Consider the following 21,801-nt stretch of genomic DNA (forward strand, 5'->3'; position numbering starts at 1 on the left):
GATAACCTCTCGACTCTGTCTGGAATCTCTCAGTCATTGACACTTAATTTTGTCTAATTTCACTCTTCCCCCTTTTGTTCGAGAAGGTTTTCTCAATCCCTTGATGCTCAGCTCATTCTAGGATCTCTGTCCCACATTGCTAGGTAGGTCCACACCCCTGGGAGTCATGTCCCACACAGACGGGGAGGGTGGTGAGTTAGCTTGTTGTGTTGGCTGGAGAGAGAGGCCACATCGAGCAAAAAAGAGGTTCTCTTGGGGTGACTCTTAGGCCTAATTTTAAGTAGGCTTGACCTATCCTTTGTGGGGTTAAGTTTCATACGAACAAACCCCAAGACTGGGGGTTTAGCCTATAGCTTTGGTTGTCCACACTGCTTGTGAGAATATCAAGAATCCAACTTGGAGAAGTTAAATTTTCCCCATTTCTCACCATTCCTCGAAGGGGACTTTTCAAATACTTTTTTATTCACTGTTCAAATCACTCTGGACAAACCAACAAAATCTCATGTCCTACTCAAGGTTCCATGTACTTATGGTGTTCAATTAAGCTGTCTACATAAGTTATATTAGGAAAGTAGCAAGGGATTTTTGATGATCTCCATGGAGATGTGACCCATCCTATTATGGGTATGATCTTCTGATTAGATGGAGATGTGACCCTGCCCACTCAAGGTGGGGCTTAATTGCTTTCCTGGAGTCTTGAAGGAGCTCACAGAAAGAGGAAATGCTCAGAACCAACAAAGATACAGACAGACATGTGGAGGTGCAGGAGATGCCAGTAGCTGAGAGAGTAGTATGAAACCAGAAGCCAGCAGGGCAGGACAGCACATGGCACCAAGTGCCTCCCCAAGTGACAGACAAACCCTGGGCAGAGAACACCGGCCTTTCTTCCGAGAAGGTATTCTCTTGTTGGTGCTTCAATTTGAACATTTTTGTGGCCTTAGAATTGTAACTTAATAAATCTCCTTTAAAAAAACCAATCCCATTATATCCTCGACTACTCTCTCTAGTCCCTTACTCCTCTCTTCTTCTGGGGCACCAGTGATTCTTATATTTGTGCACTTTGTTTTGTCTATTATTTCCCTGCAATCCAATTCCAATTTTCCATCCTTCTTTGCCATCTGCTGTTGTGAGCCCCTGAAGTCAGTCATCCCGTCCTCTACATCACTTATTCTTCTGTTTCTTAACATCTGGGGTTGTGTGCCTCTAGTTACGTTTTTCATTTTGGTCAACAGAGCCTTTAATTTCTGTGATATCTGCTGCTTTTCTATTTACTTTTTTCAAATTCCTCTTTATGCTCTTCTACTGTCTTCTTTATCTCCTTTATGTCATTTGCCATTCCACTTACTTTATTAAGTAGAGTTATACGAACATCTTTGATTAGCTGTTCCAATGTCTGTGTCTGTTCTGGCGTTTTAATTTCGTTGTTAGGCAGGGCTGTATCTCAATAACCACCAAAGAATGAGAACATTCACAAATAAATGGCGATTAAATAACACACTCTTTTTTTTTTTTTTTTTTTTAATTTTTTTTTATTAATTAAAAAAAGAATTAACAAAACAATTAGAAATCATTCCAATCTACATGTACAATCAGTAATTCTTAATAACATCACATAGTTGCATATTCATCATTTCTTAGTACATTTGCATCGATTTAGAAAAAGAAATAAAAAGACAACAGAATAAGAATTAAAACAATAATAGAAAGAAAAAAAAACAAAAAAAACAAAAACAAAAAAACCTATACCTCACATGCAGCTTCATTCAGTGTTTTAACATAATTGCATTACAATTGGGTAGTATTGTGCTGTCCATTTCTGAGTTTTTATATCCAGTCCCGTTGTACAGTCTGTATCCCTTCATCTCCAATTATCCCTTCTCTTTTTTTTTTTTTTTTAATTAACGGAAAAAAAGAAATTAACCCAACATTTAGAGATCATACCATTCTACACATGCAATCATTAATTCTTAACATCATCACATAGATGCATGATCATCATTTCTTAGTACATTTGCATTGGTTTAGAAGAACTAGCAACATAATCGAAAAAGATATAGAATGTTAATATAGAGAAAAAAATAAAAGTAATAATAGTAAAATCAAAACCAAACAACACAAAACAAAACAAAAACCTATAGCTCAGATGCAGCTTCATTCAGTGTTTTAACATGATTACTTTACAATTAGGTATTATTGTGCTGTCCATTTTTGAGTTTTTGTATCTAGTCCTGTCGCACAGTCTGTATCCCTTCAGCTTCAATTACCCATTGTCTTACCCTGTTTCTAACTCCTGCTGAACTCTGTTACCAATGACATATTTCAAGTTTATTCTCGAATGTCCGTTCACATCAGTGGGACCATACAGTATTTGTCCTTTAGTTTTTGGCTGGATTCACTCAGCATAATATTCTCTAGGTCCATCCATGTTATTACATGGTTCATAAGTTTATCTTGTCTTAAAGCTGCATAATATTCCATCGTATGTATATACCACAGTTTGTTTAGCCACTCGTCTGTTGATGGACATTTTGGCTGTTTCCATCTCTTTGCAATTGTAAATAATGCTGCTATAAACATTGGTGTGCAAATGTCCGTTTGTGTCTTTGCCCTTAAGTCCTTTGAGTAGATACCTAGCAATGGTATTGCTGGGTCGTATGGCAATTCTATATTCAGCTTTTTGAGGAACCGCCAAACTGCCTTCCACAGTGGTTGCACCCTTTGACATTCCCACCAACAGTGGATAAGTGTGCCTCTTTCTCCGCATCCTCTCCAGCACTTGTCATTTTCTGTTTTGTTGATAATGGCCATTCTGGTGGGTGTGAGATGATATCTCATTGTGGTTTTGATTTGCATTTCTCTAATGGCCAGGGACATTGAGCATCTCTTCATGGGCCTCTTGGCCATCCGTATTTCCTCTTCTGAGAGGTGTCTGTTCAAGTCTTTTTCCCATTTTGTAATTGGGTTGGCTGTCTTTTTGTTGTTGAGATGAACAATCTCTTTATAAATTCTGGATACTAGACCTTTATCTGATATATCATTTCCAAATATTGTCTCCCATTGTGAAGGCTGTCTTTCTACTTTCTTGATGAAGTTCTTTGATGCACAAAAGTGTTTAATTTTGAGGAGTTCCCATTTGTTTATTTCCTTCTTCAGTGCTCTTGCTTTAGGTTTAAGGTCCATAAAACCGCCTCCAGTTGTAAGATCCATAAGATATCTCCCAACATTTTCCTCTAACTGTTTTATGGTCTTAGATCTAATGTTTAGATCTTTGATCCATTTTGAGTTAACTTTTGTATAGGGTGTGAGAGATGGGTCTTCTTTCATTCTTTTGCATATGGATATCCAGTTCTCTAGGCACCATTTATTGAAGAGACTGTTCTGTCCCAGGTGAGTTGGCTTGACTGCCTTATCAAAGATCAAGTGTCCATAGATGAGAGGGTCTATATCTGAGCACTCTATTCGATTCCATTGGTCGATATATCTATCTTTATGCCAATACCATGCTGTTTTGACCACTGTGGCTTCATAATATGCCTTAAAGTCAGGCAGCGCGAGACCTCCAGCTTCGTTTTTTTTCCTCAAGATGTTTTTAGCAATTCGGGGCCCCCTGCCCTTCCAGATAAATTTGCTTATTGGTTTTTCTATTTCTGAAAAATAAGTTGTTGGGATTTTGATTGGTATTGCATTGAATCTGTAAATCAATTTAGGTAGGATTGACATCTTAACTATATTTAGTCTTCCAATCCATGAACACGGTATGCCCTTCCATCTATTTAGGTCTTCTGTGATTTCTTTTAGCAGTTTTTTGTAGTTTTCTTTATATAGGTTTTTTGTCTCTTTAGTTAAATTTATTCCTAGGTATTTTATTCTTTTAGTTGCAATTGTAAATGGGATTCGTTTCTTGATTTCCCCCTCAGCTTGTTCATTACTAGTGTATAGAAATGCTACAGATTTTTGAATGTTGATCTTGTAACCTGCTACTTTGCTGTACTCATTTATTAGCTCTAGTAGTTTTGTTGTGGATTTTTCCGGGTTTTCGACGTATAGTATCATATCGTCTGCAAACAGTGATAGTTTTACTTCTTCCTTTCCAATTTTGATGCCTTGTATTTCTTTTTCTTGTCTAATTGCTCTGGCTAGAACCTCCAACACAATGTTGAATAATAGTGGTGATAGTGGACATCCTTGTCTTGTTCCTGATCTTAGGGGGAAAGTTTTCAATTTTTCCCCATTGAGGATGATATTAGCTGTGGGTTTTTCATATATTCCCTCTATCATTTTAAGGAAGTTCCCTTGTATTCCTATCTTTTGAAGTGTTTTCAACAGGAAAGGATGTTGAATCTTGTCAAATGCCTTCTCTGCATCAATTGAGATGATCATGTGATTTTTCTGCTTTGATTTGTTGATATGGTGTATTACATTAATTGATTTTCTTATGTTGAACCATCCTTGCATACCTGGGATGAATCCTACTTGGTCATGATGTATAATTCTTTTAATGTGTTGTTGGATACGATTTGCTAGAATTTTATTGAGGATTTTTGCATCTGTATTCATTAGAGAGATTGGTCTGTAGTTTTCTTTTTTTGTAATATCTTTGCCTGGTTTTGGTATGAGGGTGATGTTGGCTTCATAGAATGAATTAGGTAGTTTTCCCTCCACTTCGATTTTTTTGAAGAGTTTGAAGAGAATTGGTACTAATTCTTTCTGGAACGTTTGGTAGAATTCACATGTGAAGCCATCTGGTCCTGGACTTTTCTTTTTAGGAAGCTTTTGAATGACTAATTCAATTTCTTTACTTGTGATTGGTTTGTTGAGGTCATCTATGTCTTCTTGAGTCAAAGTTGGTTGCTCATGTCTTTCCAGGAACCCGTCCATTTCCTCTAAATTGTTGTATTTATTAGCGTAGAGTTGTTCATAGTATCCTGTTATTACCTCCTTTATTTCTGTGAGGTCAGTAGTTATGTCTCCTCTTCCATTTCTGATCTTATTTATTTGCATCCTCTCTCTTCTTCTTTTTGTCAATCTTGCTAAGGGCCCATCAATCTTATTGATTTTCTCATAGAACCAACTTCTGGCCTTATTGATTTTCTCTATTGTTTTCATGTTTTCAATTTCATTTATTTGTGCTCTAATCTTTGTTATTTCTTTCCTTTTGCTTGCTTTGGGGTTAGCTTGCTGTTCTTTCTCCAGTTCTTCCAAATGGATAGTTAATTCCTGAATTTTTGCCTTTTCTTCTTTTCTGATATAGGCATTTAGAGCAATAAATTTCCCTCTTAGCACTGCCTTTGCTGCGTCCCATAAGTTTTGATATGTTGTGTTTTCATTTTCATTCGCCTCGAGGTATTTGCTAATTTCTCTTGCAATTTCTTCTTTGACCCAGTCGTTGTTTAGGAGTGTGTTGTTGAGCTTCCACGTATTTGTGAATTTTCTGGCACTCTGCCTATTATTGATTTCCAACATCATTCCTTTATGGTCCGAGAAAGTGTTGTGTAAGATTTCAATCTTTTTAAATTTGTTAAGACTTGCTTTGTGACCCAGCATATGGTCTATCTTTGAGAATGATCCATGAGCACTTGAGAAAAAGGTGTATCCTGCTGTTGTGGGATGTAATGTCCTATAAATGTCTATTAAGTCTAGTTCATTTATAGTAATATTCAGATTCTCTATTTCTTTGTTGATCCTCTGTCTAGATGTTCTGTCCCTTGATGAGAGTGGTGAGTTGAAGTCTCCAACTATTATGGTATATGAGTCTATTTCCCTTTTCAGTGTTTGCAGTATATTCCTCACGTATTTTGGGGCATTCTGATTCGGTGCGTAAATATTTATGATTGTTATGTCTTCTTGTTTAATTGTTCCTTTTATTAGTATATAGTGTCCTTCTTTGTCTCTTTTAACTGTTTTACATTTGAAGTCTAATTTGTTTGATATTAGTATAGCCACTCCTGCTCTTTTCTGGTTGTTATTTGCATGAAATATCTTTTCCCAACCTTTCACTTTCAACCTATGTTTATCTTTGGGTCTAAGATGTGTTTCCTGTAGACAGCATATCGAAGGATCCTGTTTTTTAATCCATTCTGCCAATCTATGTCTTTTGATTGGGGAATTCAGTCCATTGACATTTAGTGTTATTACTGTTTGGATAATATTTTCCTCTAACATTTTGCCTTTTGTATTATATATATCATATCTGATTTTCCTTCTTTCTACACTCTTTTCCATATCTCTCTCTTCTGTCTTTTTGTATCTGACTCTAGTGCTCCCTTTAGTATTTCTTGCAGAGCTGGTCTCTTGGTCACAAATTCTTTCAGTGACTTTTTGTCTGAGAATGTTTTAATTTCTCCCTCATTTTTGAAGGATAATTTTGCTGGATATAGGAGTCTTGGTTGGCAGTTTTTCTCTTTTAGTATTTTAAATATATCATCCCACTGTCTTCTAGCTTCCATGGTTTCTGCTGAGAAATCTACACAAAGTCTTATTGGGTTTCCCTTGTATGTAATGGATTGTTTTTCTCTTGCTGCTTTCAAGATCTTCTCTTTCTCTTTGACCTCTGACATTCTAACTAGTAAGTGTCTTGGAGAACGCCTATTTGGGTCTAATCTCTTTGGGGTGCGCTGCACTTCTTGGATCTGTAATTTTAGGTCTTTCATAAGAGTTGGGAAATTTTCAGTGATAATTTCTTCCATTAGGTTTTCTCCTCCTTTTCCCTTCTCTTCTCCTTCTGGGACACCCACAACACGTATATTTGTGCGGTTCATATTGTCCTTGAGTTCCCTGATACCCTGTTCAAATTTTTCCATTCTTTTCCCTATAGTTTCTGTTTCTTTTTGGAATTCAGATGTTCCATCCTCCAAATCACTAATTCTATCTTCTGTCTCTTTAAATCTATCATTGTAGCTATCCATTATTTTTTCTATGTTTGCTACTTTATCCTTCACTTCCATAAGTTCTGCGATTTGTTTTTTCAGTTTTTCTATTTCTTCTTTATGTTCAGCCCATGTCCTCTTCATGTCCTCCCTCAATTTATCGATTTCATTTTTGAAGAGGTTTTCCATTTCTGTTCGTATATTCAGGATTAGTTGTCTCAGCTCTTGTGTCTCATTTGAGCTATTGGTTTGTTCCTTTGACTGAGCCATATTCTCAATCTTTTGAGCGTGGACAGTTATCTTCTGCTGCTGGCGTCTGGGCATTTATTCAGATTTCTCTTGGTGTTGGACCCAGCAAGGTTGTAATATTTTTCTGTGAAATCTCTGGGTTCTGTTTTTCTTATCCTGCCCAGTAGGTGGCGCTCGTGGCACACGTTTGTCTGCGGGTCCCACCAGTAAAAGGTGCTGTGGGACCTTAAACTTTGGAAAACTCTCGCCGTCCTGGGGGTTCGCTAGCCGAAACGGCTTGAGCCGGCCTGGGGTCCGAACGCAGGGAGGGTTGCTGGTCGCCGCAGCCAGGGAAAGAGCCCGTCCGAATTTCCTAGTCGGCCCTGGGCAACAAGCGTGGCGGGAGGGCGCCAGCGGCAGCGGCCCGCCCGAGAGAGTGCACGTTCCCCGGGAGTCACGGGTTTGGAAGGGGCCTCCCCCACCCGTCACCGTTCTCCGCGGCCTGGGGGTTTCCGATCCAATTCTCTCAGTTGGTCCGGGGGCTGCGCGTGGTGTGGGCGCCAGCCGTCTTTGTTTCAGGGGACCGCCTCTCCAATTCTCCCAGCCGGCCCGGGAAGGGGGAAGGGAGTAACTCCGGCCGCTTGCCACCCCGCCCGGTAAGGCCCGCGCGCCTCGGCGATCTCACCCGAGCTGCTTCTCTCAGCCAGCCAGCTGTTCCAGGATGGGGTACGCTGTCTTTTTTATCTCTGTTGTGGCTTTGGGCGCTTTCTGTATCGTTTCTACTCCCCTAGTAGGTGTCCTGGAGAAGAAACTAAGATCCGCGCATCTTACTAAGCCGCCATCTTCCAGGAAGTCCTGTCTTAATCTTCTCTTAATGAAAAGATTTTTTAAGTTTTTATTCATCATCTGAGAATTCTGTATAGAAGGTAAAAATTTTACAACAAATAGTAACCTTATTAATGTTCATGTTGTAGCAGGCAGGCCTCCCCCTCTTTCTGGTTCAGCTGTGCTCTCTGTGGAAATTCCCCAAACCCCCTCTCCTTGCAGCAAAATAACACACTCTTAAACAACCAGTGGGTCAAAGGAAGAATTTGCTAGAGAAATCAGTAGCTACCTGGAGATAAATGAAAATGAAACGTGAATGAACAAGTGGGACATCTGGTGAGACAAAATAAGCCAGAAACAAAAGAACAACAATAGTACGGTCACCTTTAGAAAATGCTTATAGAAAACAGGGGCCTGAATTCTAAGCTTTTAGGGCAGACACATTAAGTTGGAGTGGTGATTATTATTTCCGGATTTTGAGAGGCTATGTTATATATGTAACCTGATAAACATATAACCTGTGATATATATATAACGTGAGATAAGAATGAAGCCAAACATGTTGGGGTTAAAGTAATTCAGAACACAGGGGTAAGGAAGATAGTGTCTATATTTTAGAACCACACATACTCTCTGCGACCAATGGAAGAAAGGTTTATTTGGTCTGGAACTGAAATTTTCTGTAATGCATAATCTAACTCAACCTATCTGTATAGCTCATTTGAACAAGTGAAACACAGGGAGCCCAGAATAAGCAAGAGGTCCTTTAATCCTGTATAGATTATTGTAATGCCTGGATACATTCTAGAATATATTAAGCAGATAATCAAAAAGTACTGGCAAAGTCCCCTCAGGGACAGGAGAAAGAATATGCAACTATTAAACTTTACCATCAGGGAATCCCCTGATACTGTGTCAAACATTAGGGACCCCCAAATCAATAGGCCAAGCCCTCAATCAGGAGGCTTACTCTTTGTGAAGCTTATGTAGGTAGCAGAGAAGCTTAGGCTACCTATAGGCATCCTAAGAGTTACTTCTGGAGGACCTCTGTTGTTGCTTAGACACGGCCTCACTTTCTCTAGGCCCAACTCTGCAAGAGAAATCATTGCCCTCCCCCCTACGTAGTACATGACATCCAGGGGTGAAAGTCTCCCTGGTGGCATGGGAGATGACTCCCAGGGATGAATCCAGACCTGGCACCATGGGATCAGAAATTCCATCCTGACCAAAAGGGGGAAGGAAGTGTAGCTAATAAAGTATCAGTGGCAGAGAGAGTTCAAACAGAGTCGAGAGGCTACTCTGGAGGTTGCTCTTACACAAGCTTCAGGTAGACCTTGCTACCTGTCATAACCTGCCAGCCCCCAACCAGGACCATTCCAGCCAATCCTAAAGAACACCTAGGGCAATATATAAGATTCCACAAGGGTTCCATGCACTAGAGTTACTTTCCAGAAACTTACAACCTCCAGATGGGTCCCCGGTCCAGACAAGTCGTGAAACCTAGCCCACCCTCTCCAGAACATCAGATAGTTCCATCTCCCTACCCCATATTAGTGACAGACCCTTCCAATAGCAAAAATTTAGAATGACTGTAGCGCAAACACCCCTAAAGAGAGGGATGAAAAGATCAAAGGTGATGATGGAGTTATACAGTGAAGACAGGATTTAACAAATGAATACAAATACTGAATCATTAAAATGATATCTCTTTTAGTCTCCACTATTTCAGAGCAGCTAGAAGTAAAATCCTAAAATTGTGAAACTGTAACCCATGTCAAACTCTGAAATATGTTCCAACTAACTGTGGTGCTGTGCTTTGAAATTTATAGCTTTTTTGTATATATGTTATTTTGTACAAAAAAGGAAGGAAAACAGGTCGATTGGGATGATAAAAAGATATTTAAGCCCTCTGGCCTCCTATACTCTGGAGCACTGGAAGGAAAAATCTGAGAGGATGGTAGGGTAGCCCACAACAAACTCTGGGATCTGTCCTGTAACTACTTGTTGAAGAGTGCTTTGAAAACTATTGCTTTTTTATTTCTTTGGTTTGTATATATGTTATATTATACAACAAAAAAAGTGAAAAATCAAAAGAAAAATTAAAAATTAAAACAAAAAAAAGCCAATCTGCTGCCCCAAGTCGCCCCGGCCCCGGCCTCTTCCACACGCCCTCACCCGGAAACACCCTGCGAGCTGGGCGCTCCGCCCCAGTGGGGGACGCTTCTTCCTGAGAACCAAAAGGTCCTTCGGTTCCACAGTCGGTAAGGAAATTAAGTAAGGGACGTGGCACTGCGCGCGAGGCCTCCCCGGACCTGCGGGGGTGCGCCCCGGGGCACCGGACACTCCAACTGCCCGTGGGGACACCCCCTCGATGCCGGGACAGAAGGCGCGGCCGCGGGCTGCCAGGCAAAGAGAGGGGCGGGCACCCGCTGCTGCCCTCCACAGCCCGGGGAGAAGCCATGTAGGGCAGGCGAGGAGGCAGTTCCAAGGAAGGTTTTCACCAGACGGGAGACCACCAGAGCGCGCATCAGAAGCCCCGATGCCCCCGCTGTGGGGGCCTCCGCTCAGCCCCGTGCGAGGCCCTGGGGCGGCTGCAGGAAGGGGAGGGTCACAGCCCCCGCGGAATGCCCCTCCCGGTACATCCATACGCCCCATCGGAAAACCATCTGGGTCGGGACACTAAGGCTCTACGCCTGAAGAAAAAGCATAGGGCATGTCGTTTACCCAATTATTCAAGGTAATGGGTGGGAGTGTCAGACAGAAACTCCCGCCACCAAGAACCACAGCTCTAGTTTGGAGCTGGCGTGGTCTCCTCCCCACCCCCAGCCCCCACCACCTGCTGCCTCCCAGGGCCCAGCCCAGAAGGGACTGACTTGAGGGCAGGAGGGGAGGAGGGGAGGCAGAGAGGGAGGGCAGGGGGGGAGGGGGATGGATGGAGGGGAGGGCAGGGGAGGAGGGCTGAGGGAGAACGCTAGGAGAGATGGAGGGGAAGGCAGGGAAGGAAGGGGAGGGGGCAGGAGGGAGGGGAAAGGGGGACAGGAGGGAGGGGGCAGGCAGAAGGAGTGGGCAGGGCGGCCAGGGCCAAGAGCATGGGGCGGGGGTCAGAGCCCGCCAGCCAGCAGCCTGGGCACAAGCAGCCCGCAGGCACCATGCCTGGCAGGAGGGCCGCCATCCATGCAGGAACACGCAGTTCATTTAGATTATGAGGCCAAGGACTTCTGCTGAGAAAGTCCAGAGCATATGGACAAGAATAAAGAAGAATTACAGAAAGAGGGGGCTCACTTACTTACAATGTCATCTGCTTAAACCAACGAGCTGGTTATTTAAGGTTATGTATTTATTTAAAAAGGCATTTTCTCAGTCATCCCGAGTCGGATGTTTTCATGATACAGAGAGGGGTGGGGGGAGAGGGGAGGCGGACAACAGTGGGGGAGGGAAGGAGCAAGGGGAGAGGAACGTGAGAGGAACTGGAGTGGGAGGGAGGAGAGGGGAAAGGGGGTGCTCGGGAGTGGGCAGACCCCAGGGGCTGGGCAGTGGAGATCCCCACCCAGGGCACGAGATGGCCAGGAGGGTAAGTAAGAAGAGCACATCGGGGCTCACTGGGGACGGGATGGGTGGGAATCTGAGAACTGAGCCAGGCTGATGAGGACAGCTCCAGGAACTGCCTGCCGGCCTCCTCCACGAGCCCAGTGACTTGACGGGCCCTGCCAGGCCTCCTCCGGACAGGGCACGGCTCTAACCTGGGGGTGAAGGTCAGCTGTGGGGGCACAGAGAGGTGGAGCGATCTGCCCGGGGACAGAGAGTGGGCAGGGCCCTCTGACCTGCAGCCGCATGGCACTCTGACCGCCGGGACCCTCTCCTGGCCTGGAAGGAGGTGGCCCTCAGGTGCCCCAAGCACACATATGAGCAGAGCAGGAGCTTCCCCAGGGCAGGCAGGGGAAAGGGCACTCACTGCAGCTCAGCCCTGCGTACTGCCATCCGAGGGCTTCCTCCTAAATTTCTACCCGGGAGCAGGTTCAGAGATGCAGGAGGAGCAGTAGTGCTGTCTCCCATCAGGGCCTCGTGGTGCTAGGTGGAATGGCTGCAGCAGGTGCACAGCTGTGGCCTGAGGCCGCAGGGGCCTGAGGCCGGGAGCCCATGGACCAGGACCGCTGTGGACCCCTCGCAGACCCTCCAGAGGCGCAGAGTGACCGCAATGGCCCTCTGGCTCACAGGTGTCCAGGGTCCTGCCTGCTGTCTCCCTTGGGTCTTCTTGGAGCGGAGGGGAAACCAGCCGTCCCGGGTGGGGGGAGGCCCTGCTGGACTTTAGAGAGTGGGGCCTCATCTCCTAGACGCCCTCAACACACCTTCCGATGGTCCCACGGACATGCATGGGGGCCAAAAGCTGCCCTGGGAGCCCAGACCCTCAGTCCTGGGGTAGCTGAAGCCACGAGCACCAGCTGGGCAGCTCTGGAGGCCAGAAGTGGGACACGCAGGCATGGGCAGGGCCGGAAGCTGCATTTCACCCGCATAAACTCTGCGCACAAAGTGGGTGAGGGTCCACAGGGCGGGGGGGGGGGGGTGCGTCTGGACCAACCTCTCGCGCCCTCCAGAGTGTGTGGGGCCCAAGCGCACAGAGCTCCCGCGACAGTCACCAACAGACCCACGAGGCCGCCACAGAGGCACGCCACGGGTCGCGTAAACGCTCCCAGCCCCCACGTTACGGAGCAGATTCACAAACGGCTTATTTAAGGCACATGGCCAACGCACCAAGTCTGCATGCAATCAATCTGAAAGAACACTAAGGAGATTTCGACGTTTTTATTATTTGGCATTAAGTTTGAAATCCAGGCAGAGCTGCTCTGTTGGCCTGTGCCCTACTGGGCAGTGCGGGTATAGACATAACTCATGCTCTGTGGGGTCGCACCTCCCATTTCCCTTTTCTGTTTACATGCTGAGACTTTCAAAGGTGTCTGGCTTAGCCAACCCTTTCACTTCAAATGTACTTCTACTGGTTAACTCCTTCCTGGGATGGCAGATACTGGGAGAGGGAGGAGTCTATATTTTATTTGTGTATTTTAAAATAGGACATTATGTCAAAATTTAAAAAAAAAAACAGGTAATCCATCCCTGAAAACACAATATAATCACCATAAATTACAAAACAGAAATCAAAATTATTAAATACTTCCAATTCTCTCTTTCACATATAAAAGTTCCAGAGTATAAGAAGAAACAGACCAACTCCTGGAAATAGATAACTGACTAAGTAATAATTAGTAATTACTAATTACTTCTTTTTCAACTTCCTTTTCCTTCTAAAAAAGTTTCTTCTTTCTCTGTTAGAAAAGAGCAACTCTGTAGCAAACCGCCAGCCTTGAGGAATCCTTGTTCTTTACAGTTCACATACTGCCACTTTCCTGTGGGTCAAATTCAGCGGACGCGGGTGTGGCCTGTTTTGCCTTTTCCAGGCAACCGTCACCCACCGTGCACCGTTCCCACCTCTTGGCAGAGGCACGTGTGAGATGAGATGCACACTCAGCAAAACCACTGTTGTAAACTGACCTGCCCACCGCGGGTGCAGCACGCAGAGTGTGAAACCCATTCCCGAAAGGCCACAGGCCTATGTGAGGCCCTCAGCCACGTGGAAATGGCTGGTGAGAAAGGGGACGCTACCCTCCGGCCCGAGCCCCTGGCAGTGAGCCACTGGGCTGTGCCTCGCTCACAGTCCCCGGGTTCCCACGAGCCCTCTCTGCCCATTTTCCTCCCAGCGAGTCCCGAATACAGCCCCACCCACGCAGCAGCGGCAGGTGGGCCTGGCGCCCCAATGGGCCTCTGGCAATTGCCAACACCCGCCCGGCGTTCCCAGCCGCCGGCAGCCCCTGCCACGTGGACCTGCTGAGCTGTGAGATGACGTGCAGCGAGGGGAATGAGAACGAAGAGCAGGCACAGCACGACCCTCCCACAGCATGGACGCCTGGCGCCAACACGTCCGAGGGCAGATGCCAGCTGCTGGGCCACGAAGCCAGCAAGATGCAGGAGCAAGTTCTCTGCTCCTGCACGATGCTCCTTGAATAAGGGACAGCCACAGGGTCAGAGAAACTCCCCCTTCTGCCTAGCCCCACCCCAGGGGGCTGCCGGGAAGCCAACACAAGAGGACGAGGGATGAACCTTTGCTGGCGACGTGCCGCCGGGTGCCCGGGGCACTGTGCCACTCTGGAGACAGACCCGTGCAGACCCCAGCCCTCTGGTCCAGAAACAGTTCTCCTCCACGAAGCTCTAACCGTCTGATCTCTGTTCCTAAGCCCTGTTATGCGCAGGCAGCCCACTCAGGCTGCAGGCTGCTCGTGGCCACATGCAAATCTCTACTCCATCCCGCAGGCTGCTTTACAATTTACGAAGGATTTGACATGCAGGATCCGTGCGAATCCTCAGACACTCCATGGAGGACCGCCTGGGAGACTGAGGCCTGCAGAGGCATGCCAGAGGCCCCGCGGACTGGGAACCCAGGGCAAGCACGCGGTCTCCTTCCAACGCCTCCCAGAGGAAAGATGGGGCTTGACACGGGCACGCGCGCCCCACGATGGCCCATCTCCTCCACCACTAAGAGCCTCCATCCCCTGTGCGCTGCATCTCACAGTGAGACGGAGCCTGAGCGTGTGTAGCAAGTTAGAGTTCACAGAAGAAAATAAAGGGAAAGGAAAAGACCACTGAGCATCTAAGATCGTGCTGCTCCTCAAGCAACTAGTGTGGGAGGAAACACACTCAGCACTTTCGGGGGCATGTCGGCGGCACGCGCCTACAGTCTCTGAAATGTACGTACGCACCCTCAGCCCAGTGGCTGGTAGAAAACACCCTCGGGAATCTAACTCGAGCCCCATACAGGGATGTTGTTCGGTCTGCAGAGCTGCCCCAACAAGCAGCACCCGCCGCTGGCAACAAGGACCTGGAGGGTTTGGAGGCTGGAAGCCCAACACCAAGGCGTCAGCACAGCCGCGCTTTCTCCCTAGAACACGCGGCATCCGGGGCGGGCTCACTGCAAACCCCGGGACCCCGGGGCTTGCCCTCCGTCTGCAGCATTAGGCCATGTCCTTCTGTCTGCTCATCTGGCCCCCTGTGAGGCAGTCCAGGGAAGCTGAGGACGGCCGCCCTCGCTCGGGGACACGCCCAGTCAGGGTTTCAGAAGGTCCAACTCGCAGACGCGTCCACGCTGCAATGAGAACACATCCTCGGGTCCTCAGCAAACCGGTTCACGCCCCAGGAACATGGATCCAGGTTAAGAACTTGTCTCTGGTTTGGGGTTTGGGGTTCAGTTCATTAGAGATGTCCACCACAGAGCATGTGACCCCACAGGAGAGGGTCACATCCACCTGCTGTGTCCATGCAAGACGGTGGAATGTCTGCTATGGGCCCCAGCCCAATGATGGGAGAAGTGGGGAACGTTCGGCACCGTAATGAGAAGTGAATATGTGGGCTGCCCAGCGCATGTGTGTGTTGTGTGCATGTGCGTACACGCGTGTCCTGACTCGGAATCGGAATGAGGAAGTCCTCCCTAGCAAAGCGGCAGCCGAGAGGCCAGGTGACCATGAATCACCAGGTGAAGGAGAGCGGGAACACAGAGGAGAGGCAGAGGTGGCGGAGGGGAGAGCGTGACACTGCGGGAGGATAAGCGCACAGAGCGAGGGGAGCAGAGGCAGCAGCTTCCGTGGGGAGCCACCCTGGGGTATTTAGGCAGGAGGGTGACAGGGGGGGCATCTGGGCTTCCTTCTCTCCAGCGGGCTGCAGAGAATTACCTGGGGCAGGAGACCTCCGGGGCGCTGGAGTGCACAGGTGAGACGATGCGCTGCCATGAAGGGCAGGGGTGGGGTGTGGTGGGGATAAGTGAACCAGCGATTTGGGAGGTAGACTCTGTAGGAGGAGGGGAGGCCGGAGGACAGGGCGACTTTGCACAGATGGGGGGAGGCGAGCAGGTGTGTGCGCCCCAAGAAGGGTCGAGGGGGCCCACTGAGTGGAGCCAGACGTGCCCCCCCGCAGAGGCCTCTATGGGCCTGGGTTCCGAGGTCAGTCCTGAAGGGGAGCTGGAGAGCTGGGGCCCGGCCGCCCAGGCGCACGGCGAGGAGGGGCTCAGCAGGGGACGCCCACGGTGAGAAGGCGCCTTGGACTTCAGCACGGCTCCACCTTAAAAGCGTCATGCTCTGCAGCTCCTGGGCCCATCACTGGTGCACACCACAATGGGACATGGGGGGCAATTCTGCAGCTTCACCCCCAAAGAAGTTCTCTGGGAAATGGATTAAATGGTGATTCGCCTGCTACTATGAAGTGGCAGAAATCATCCTGGCTGCATGGGTGGCAGAGAGGTCAACGAGAAGTTAGGTTAATCGAGGATAAAATCTGAGCCATGTTTGGGAATCGTGCTCCAAACTGGCTGAAAGGGCTTGGTAATGATGAGGTGGGGAGGGAGGGCTGCTCACCTTTCAATTCCCTGGAAATTGCTTTTTTTCCACAAGGCAATTTTATGCCACAATAAAGTGTCCTCCAAGACAGCCAAGCCCTGATGCCCCTGAATCTAAGGCATTCCTTTGCTTGTTTGTGACTGTTTTATTCATCGTGATTTGTATGACTTCACACCCACCATTAACAATTTCTCCAATCACACCCCTTCTCCAAGCTCAGATTTTTGGGGATCATTTTTCCCTCGTGAAGCACACCTTTAGAAGACCCTTTTGTTAGTCCAGGAAATGAACTCAAAATGGTCCCAACTCCTGAGCTCCTGGCAAGTGCGAAGCTCTCTAGGGGAACACTCTCCCCCGGAGCCTGGAGGGAGGGAAAGACAAAGCTCAACATGAGCCCCAAACCCCGAATCATAAAGCACAGGACAAATCAAACTCAGCAAGCAAGAGGCGGCAGAAGGAGCACAGAAATTCAACCCCTTAAGAACTACAGACTTAGGTATGACTAGTTACAGAATACAAACTAAGTATATTTGAGATAGAAGAAGAAACCTAAATATGTGCAAGGAAAAGAATACCAAACAAAAGACTGGACAGGTTTGGGAAAGAACCAAAGAGAACATTTAGGAATGAAAAATATAGTCACTGAAATTAAAATGTTAATAGACAGATTAAATGACAGATTAGACAGAGATGCAGAGAGAGTGGTAAACGAGAAGGTGGAGTTCAAGAAATAACAGTGCAAAAAAGACTAAAAAATTTTTAAAAGAAAACATGAACAACAATTTAAGAGGCTTGGGGGATGGTGTACAAAAGTCAGACATGAGGGAGAATCTACAATCAACAATATAACAGCTAAATATTTTCAGAACTGCTCAAAGACAGGAACATTTACCTTCAGGAAGTACGATCAATCCAAAGCAAGGTAAATGAGACAAATCTCCACTATGACGAAATGGAAGAACATGCCAAGGGTAAAGAGAACTTGAAAGCAGCCATAGAAAAATGGGTTGCTCACAAAGAAAGGACAATTCCATCGACAGCAGACTTTCTGACAGCAACAATGTAAACCAGAGGATGGGGAAATCACAGAATTCGTCTCAAAAAGTTGCCAAAGAATCACTGCCCCAGAGATCACACCTTCCTCCTACAAGGCTTTCAAACTAAAAGTCAATAATGAAAATATAACCTAAAACCCCCATGCATTTAGCAAAAGAAATGGCCTCTATGTAACTCATGGGTCACATGAGAAATATATAGTGGAAATTTTTAAATGCTTAGAACTAAACATGAAAATACTACATACCAAAACACACAGAATACCATTCAAGCAGAACTCAGAAGGAATGTCAAAGCCTTGCATGGTTATAATAAAGTTTGAAAATTAAGACCCTAAGTTTAAATACAATAAAAAAGAAGTTATGCTTTTAACTAGAAAACTTAGAACCTAGAAAAAGAACACTAGAATAAAATCAAAGAATACAGAAGGAAATGACAATGAAAGCAGAAATAATGACAGAAAACAAAGATACAGTGAAAATGATCAAAAAAAAAAGTTGGTCCTTTGTGAACATTAATAAAATAAACCTCTGGTGACGTGGATTAGCAAAAAAGGAAGGCACGAATGCTCTTAGGAATGAAAAGAGAGGCTTAATATCACATATTGCAGAGGTGTAAAAATTAAGAAAATATGACCTTTGAATCAAGAAATCTGAGCATGTTACTGAAACGGAGGATGTGGAAGAGGCCTCTGAGACGGCCCCCACAGACCCCGACTCCTGTGTTCACCCCTGTGTCATCCCCTCCCCTGGAGGGTGGGCTGGACCCAGGGACTGGCCTCGGACGGACAGAACATGGCATAGGTAACGGCAGCCCACCTCCAGGGGAGCTTACAGAAGGCTGTACTTCCATCCAACAAGCCCCCGTGGGCCTGGGGGTGACCCAGCCTCAGCCAACACCTGACCACAGCACGGACAGACCCCGAGCAGAGGACCCAGCTAGACTGATCCACAGAAACACTTTAAATGTGATTTTAAGCTCACTTAAATAGCTGTGTGGTAATTTGTTACACAGCCAATAGATAACTAATGTAGAACATTCACTAGAAAAAATAGCTTACAAATATAATGCAAAGAAGATTGGAAAACTAAAACAGATCTGCAGCTATTAAAGAAATCAGGCCCCACTGAGAGATCTATCTATAAGAATACCCAAAAGGACACTGTTGGGACATATGAGAAAAATTAGAAATAGACTGTAAGCTTTATATCAATGTTACATTTATTAAACTTGATAACTCCAGGAGGTAACATAAGTGAATATCCTTGTTCTTAGGAAATGTATGTAACAGTGTTAAGTGTTCAAGGAGTATGATGCATAAAACCTATAGCCAAGTATTAGAAAACTCTGCATGGGTTTTGTATTATTTTTGCAGCTTTCCTGTAAGTCTGAAATTATTTCAAAACAAAAAGTTTTTTTTTTAATCTATTCATAAAAAAGCTAAGCCCAGACAAAATGACTACTTAAGAAACATGCAATTCCAAACTCAGTAGAACAGGAAAAGAGGCAACACTACCCAACCCACACTTTTATGTCTGTCATGCCATCGGCTTGGATGCCTCACCCTCACGGCGCCGTCTGGGAGACTCGCATCGGAGGCGCCTGTTGTCGGAGGTCCTGCTTTCTCGTTGCTGAACAGTTTTCCGTTGGGCGAGTATACCAAGGCCGCGTTCGCTGTCTTCCAGTAACGGGCATCTGGACAGCAGCCGGCGTGTAACCCCCCAGGGGGAGCTACTGCACACCTTCGGGCCGGGTCTCCCGATAAGCCACCGTGAGGCGTGCCCCTGGACGTGAGGCTGCCCCACAGGCAGACTCCAAAAGCGGGCATCCCAGCGTGCACCAAGGCAGCAAGGAGCGACCTCCACGCCCCTAAACCTCGACGACACTTGGGGCAGGCAGTCTTTTAATCTCAGCCATCCTGGCAGGGGCGGGCTAGTGTCCCGCCGTGGTTTTATTTTTGCTTTTCCCTGATGACTGATGAAGGTGAGTCTGTAATCTTCCTCGTTTTATTTCTGTTCCAGTGTGCAGATGCAGCCTTCCTGCTCCCCGCAGCAGCATGATGCACCAGAACCAGAAGGCGGGGGCATTAGAAGCATCTCCTTTAACATCAGGAGCCCATGCCTGCACCCAGCACGGTACCCAGGGGCCTGGCCCAGGCAGCAGGAAAACTACTAAAGGGACAAGAAACCAACCACACCACCGCCATTCAGAGGCCACAAAAAAGCCCCGAACTCTACAATAAATTGTAAGGAATAAGAGATTAGCAAGGGGAATGGCTACAGAATCAACACCCCCAAACCACCTGCATTTCTAGAAAACACCAGCGAGGATTCACACAGAACAAAAACACAAATGTAACCACCGTGTAGGACAGTTTAGGGGCCACTACAAAACCTTCCTGAAGGCACTTAAGGAAGCCATGTTAAGAGACATGAGCCGTGTCTACAGCAGGAAGACAGCATCACAAGGCTGAACAACCCCCCCCCACCCAATTACCTGCAGGTAGATGCAATTCTAAACCAAATCCCAAGGTTTTCTTTATGAAACCTGACAAGCTGGTTTTAACACTCCCACACAACAGCAGAGTACGCACAGCTTCGAGACGCCAGGCAGAACAGCGTCGGGGCAGAGAAGGGCAGAGAGGGGTGGCTAAGATGTGGGGAGCTGGGGGCAGCCCCCCAGAGGGGCCCAACAGGAGGGCCAAGAAACTGGCCCCGCACAGGGGCTGCACACACGACAGCCAGGGGCCCCAGCAGGGGAGAGGCCGAGCAGTCCTGGGCAGGTGTGGTCTCACCTGGCAACCCAGGTGGGAAAGGAAAGGACCGAGAGCCCTACATGCACAGCCAGCTCGGGACTGAGTGAGGGTGTAAGTGTGAAGAGCAGACTTTAAAGCTTCTTCAGGAAAATACAGAAGGCATCTGTGACCTTAGGGCTGGGAAGGATGGACACAGTTACATTAAAAACTTTCTATACACCAAGTTAAAAGCACGACCAGACACGCCTGGGAGAAGATGTCTGACACACACACATGCGACAAAGGACCTACTATCCTGAGTGTACAAGGAAATACATGATAAAGAAAACACACCAGCACCCACAGGAAAGTGACGTAACCCCGCAGAGAGCAGGCAAAGGGCCTGAGCAGGGACTTCACAGAGTGGGGGGATGCGGAACCACCACCGTAAGGGGATGTCCGACTCCCCCCTCCGGGGAGCCCCCAGGGAAGGCCACGGGCCATCCTGTCTGAGGCCACAGAGACCTGCCTCCGGGGGGAGCCTGGCACACCGCCTGGGAAACGGCCCGGCTTCTCGCGGGCATTCTCACCTCCACACCCACGAGCAGTTCCTCCAACTACGGGAACACACACCCAGAGATGCACACAGAGCACGCCCGAGAAGACACGACCCGCAGGGCCTTGGTGGCTGCGTGAACGCATTCTGCAGACAGTACTTTTCGTCAACGTTCATCTTTACATACATTGTATCGTGAGCAGCAAGCCCCTTATTTAAAGACAGCTGGAGCTCCTTCATTCCAGCCGGCTGCTTCCTCTCTGGGTGAGGTCTCCTTGCCCTCTAAAAGCCATCGGAGAACCCCAGTCTATTTCCAAGCTGAGCTTGAGATGGCTGGGCAGCTTTTTGTCTTAGGCCTGCACATGAGTTCCTGGGTTTCTTTTGTGGGTGACTCTTTGCTTTTCTAACATGCATTTCGGAAGTGCCCGTTTGTCCTTGTTTAATTAGCTCAGTTACTTTATTTCAAGAAATAAGCTGATGTTTTAGACCAGAGGCTGTAAATAATAGTGGTCCACAGGCTGAATCCAAGCACCAACATTTTTTATCTTACCTGCACAGTTTGTTAAAAATTAAGAAACAGTATGTAAAAATCCACATTTCTGGCTTTTCTCAGAAGACCTTACAACTCTGGTCTTGCACCTGGCCTGGCCCCTGCGGCCAGAAGTCAGTGGTGGTGGTGGGGGGGGGGCCGCACCCCTCGGAGAGGCTCTGGCTCACATACACCCACCTGCCCAGCTCACCTCTCCTGCTTCACTCAATCACCTTCCCCTTGGCCTCGGTTCGAGTCTGTGCTTACAAACTTCCTGGATAGCTTCGTCCCCCAAAAGTAAACTTTTAACCCTGTAACTCACTAAAATTTAAAGGAAAGAAGCAAAAACACTTGGGGTTCCAGGAAACTAAACTTCTAACCTGGAGCCAGAACTGAACTGCAGTCTGCAGGGGACTTGAACTCAGGGACCCCCACTGGGCTGGCTGGGGCATGCAGAGTTGGACTGCAGGCCATGGCAACCCCCCACCAGCCTCCTTCCTCCCTCCGCCCCCCCCAGGGGTTCCACCTGCATCTTGGCGGCGGCTCTCCCCACCTGCTCCTGCTCGCTCTGTCCT

At 47.1% G+C, this 21,801-nt stretch overlaps 1 protein-coding gene across 3 annotated transcripts in view; it reads right to left on the minus strand.

Moving 5' to 3' along the window:
• AGPAT3 (1-acylglycerol-3-phosphate O-acyltransferase 3) overlaps positions 1-21,801 on the minus strand; it is a 130,124-nt gene that overhangs the window by 103,733 nt on the left and 4,590 nt on the right. The gene's annotated exons all lie outside the window — the stretch shown is intronic.

This window comes from Tamandua tetradactyla, chromosome 10 (assembly GCF_023851605.1).
Source record: "Tamandua tetradactyla isolate mTamTet1 chromosome 10, mTamTet1.pri, whole genome shotgun sequence".
Lineage (NCBI taxonomy): Eukaryota > Metazoa > Chordata > Mammalia > Pilosa > Myrmecophagidae > Tamandua > Tamandua tetradactyla.